Below are 3414 nucleotides of genomic sequence, written 5' to 3'. Positions count from 1 at the left end.
GAGAGAGCAGGTGCTGGCAGTCCTCCTCCTACTCATCACTGATAACTCACACCATTGCAGCCCTCTAACATTTCTTAAGGGCTTGCACTCACCACTCACCTTGGCATTATCATGAGAAGATGGAAGTCCGTGGCTTGGGATCCGCTGGGCCACTTATTGCTTCTCTGAGCCTAAGCTCTCTTCGTGGTCAAAGGAGATCCTGTGTTTACAGTAACTGATGCGAGGTTTGTCACATACCAGTATTTCAAAGATTATTTTGTCATCCTGAATTCTTCCTTTGTCTACATCAGAGGTTCTTTCCACATTGAGCCATTTTGGGGTCAAATTTGCAGTTAACCTTGAGGGAAGCAGAAACATATCTGCCTTGACCTTGGGTCAGTGCTACTAACTGGGTAGAAAAATTCTCATTTTTTTCAATAATGTGGTCCAATCTACTAAGGAAAAATCCACCACATCATTTGAAACTTGAGGGGTGTTTTGCTTGTAAAGCTCTAGAATCCTAATAAAGTGTTCAATACGTTTTAAAAGACAACATTAAAAGTTTAAGACAAATTCCACCCTATTATAGTGAAGAAGGAGCAGGGGGTTCAGTTGATTCAACCTGACTCAACTAGTTGAAGATTCACTGATCTTTTCTTGTGAGGAAGGCGGTTCAAGAAGAGTAAAGACAAGGTCTTGCCCTTTGAGAACTTTTGATCAAGAAGGCATGAGAGGGAGTGTTTGAGGTGGAAGTGGACTGAATTCCCCTGACTGCTAAGGGGTGGCACTGTTACTCACCAGACTCCACATCCCTTAACACATCACATGACCGACCTGTGAGGCTGGTACCAAAGGTCATGATTTGGGGATAGAACTGCATAATCCCATTTTCTTAATTTCCAGAAGCCTCTGTGATGACTCATAGAGTGGCCACATAGATTTGAGGCAGCAAGAGTGCCTCTCCCCTGAGATGCCAAGTGGATAGAGGAAATGTGGGAAATAAGGAATGTGTAAGGCTGAGCCATAATCTGTTCTTTTAGTTAATGATCATTTATTATCATCTCCCACTTCCCCAGACTACTACTCATACTAGGACATGGTGCAGTGGACAAAATATATTGTTTTTGAGGATCTTAGAGTTTATTGGTGAAGACACATAATACATAAAATACACTTCATTTTAGGTATCAAGAAATGCCAAATAGAAAAAGTTGAAAGCATAGGAGGGATAGGAGGCATCCATGCATGCCCCAGTATTCTACATCTTAATCCATGGTTCTTTTATGTTATTTTATGTTGCAAAAGGACACTGCAGATTTTTTAGATGGGCACAGTATTTGGGTTTACCCAGGTCAGTACTAAACGCATTCACAAGGGACCCTTTATGGGGGACAAGACGGTGACATGGGGATAGAGGCAGAGATTGGAGGGATATGGTCAAGAGCCAAGAAACACCAGCAGCCTCCAGGTTAGAAGATGCTCCAGAAGGAAACCAGCCCTGCCAACAACTTGACTCTGTCCCCTGATGGCACTTTTTGTATTCCTGATCTCCAAAACTGTAAGAGAATAAATGTGTGATGTTTTAAGATTTTGTTTTTGTGGGAATTTGTTTCAATAGCAATAGGTAGTACATGGGAGGGCTCATTGAGAAAAAGAAATTTAAGTATCTGAGGCAGCAAACATGAGCTGTATGGAGCTAAGGGCCTAGCACAACCGTGCCTGGTGGGCTGGAGGAACAGCTTTGGGGCTAATGTGAGAAAGGAGTGAGCTGGGTTTTGACAGTGTTTTGGGGGTTTAGGTCTGTTGGGGGTATAATTGATACACAATAAATTAAACCTAGGTATAGTGTACAGTTTGCTTAATTTTTGTATCAGTGAAACTGTCACTGCAATCAAGAGAGGGAACACATCAACCAACCCCAGATGGTTCCTGTGCCTCTTTGCAATCCCTTCCATCTCTGGATGCAGCTACCCTTCCAGGCAGACACTGATCTTTTTGTCACTATTAATTAGTTTGCATACTCTATAGCTTTATATAGGAACAGGAATATTGTGGCATAGACTCCCTTTTGGTCTGGCTTCTTTATCTCAGAATTCTGAGATTCGTCCAAGTTGTTGCATCGATCAGGTTCCTTCCTTGTCATTGCCAAGTAATATTTCTCTATATTAATACTTCTTGATTTCTTTATCTAGTTGCCTATACACAGGTGTTTTGGCTATTTCTTATTTTTGGCTATTACAAATAAGTCTGTGAGGATACAAAATTAACACCCATAAATCAGTTTTGTTCCTATACACCAATGATGAATCAGCTGAAAGAGATTTTAGGAAAACCATCCCATTTACCATAGCCTAAAAATAATACTTGGGAATCAATCTAACACAGGAGGTGAAAGACCTCTACAATGAAAACTGTAGAACACTGAAGAAAGAAATTGAAGAGGACCTTAGAAGATGGAAGAATCTCCCATTCCTGGATAGCAGAAAAAAATGTTGTCAAAATGGCCATAATTCCAAAAGTGCTATACAGATTTAATGCAATTCCTATTAAAATTCCGATGATGTTCTTCATAGAAATACAAAAAGCAGTCATGAAATTCGTATGGAAAAGTAAGCAGCCTGGAATAGTGAAAGCAATCCTTAGCCAGAAAAGTGAAGCAGGAGGCATTACAATATCAGACTTTAAATTATACTACAGAGGTTGGGGATATAGCTCAGTTGGTAGAGTGTTTGCCTCGCAAGCACAAGGCCCTGGGTTCAATCCCCAGTACTGCAAAAAAAAAAAAAAAAAAAAAAAAAAAAAAAAAAATAAATAAATAAATAAATAAATAAAATAAAATAAAAATTATACTACAGAGCTATAGTAACAAAAATGTCATGGTACTGGCACCAAACAGACACATATACCAATGAAACAGAATAGAAGACATAGAGACAAACCCATATAAATACAGTTATCTCATACTAGACAAAGGTACCATAAAAATACATGGAGAAAAGATAGCCTCTTCAACAAATGGTGCTGGGAAAACTGGAAATCCATATGTAGAATGAAAATTAACCCCTCTCTCTCCTCCTGCACAAAACTCAACTGAAAGTAGATAAAAAAACCCAGGCATTAAATCAGAAACCCTGCACCTATTAGAAGAAAATGTAGACCCAACACTACAATATGTCCACTTAGGGACTGACTTCCTCAATAAGACTCCTCAAACACAAAATGTAAAATCAAAAATCAATACATGGAATGGTATCAAACTAAAAATCTTCACAGCAAAGGAAACAATCAAGAGCATGAAAAGAGAGCCTGCAGAATGGGAGAAAATCTTTGCCACCTGCACCTCAGATAGGAAATTAATTTCCAGGATATATAAAGAATGTGAAAAGCTTAACACACGCACAAAAATTTAAAAACCCATATAACCCAATTACTAAG

General features: G+C 39.1%; 1 non-coding gene across 1 annotated transcript; it reads left to right on the top strand.

Moving 5' to 3' along the window:
* Nucleotides 1-2680: 2680 nt before the first annotated feature.
* On the top strand, nucleotides 2681-2754 carry Trnaa-cgc (transfer RNA alanine (anticodon CGC)). Its single transcript has one exon. It is a non-coding gene; the product is annotated as a tRNA-Ala (tRNA).
* Nucleotides 2755-3414: the final 660 nt, after the last annotated feature.

Source organism: Sciurus carolinensis, chromosome 3 (genome assembly GCF_902686445.1).
Source record: "Sciurus carolinensis chromosome 3, mSciCar1.2, whole genome shotgun sequence".
Taxonomy (NCBI): Eukaryota; Metazoa; Chordata; class Mammalia; order Rodentia; family Sciuridae; genus Sciurus; species Sciurus carolinensis.
This window is presented reverse-complemented; position numbering and strand designations above follow the sequence as displayed.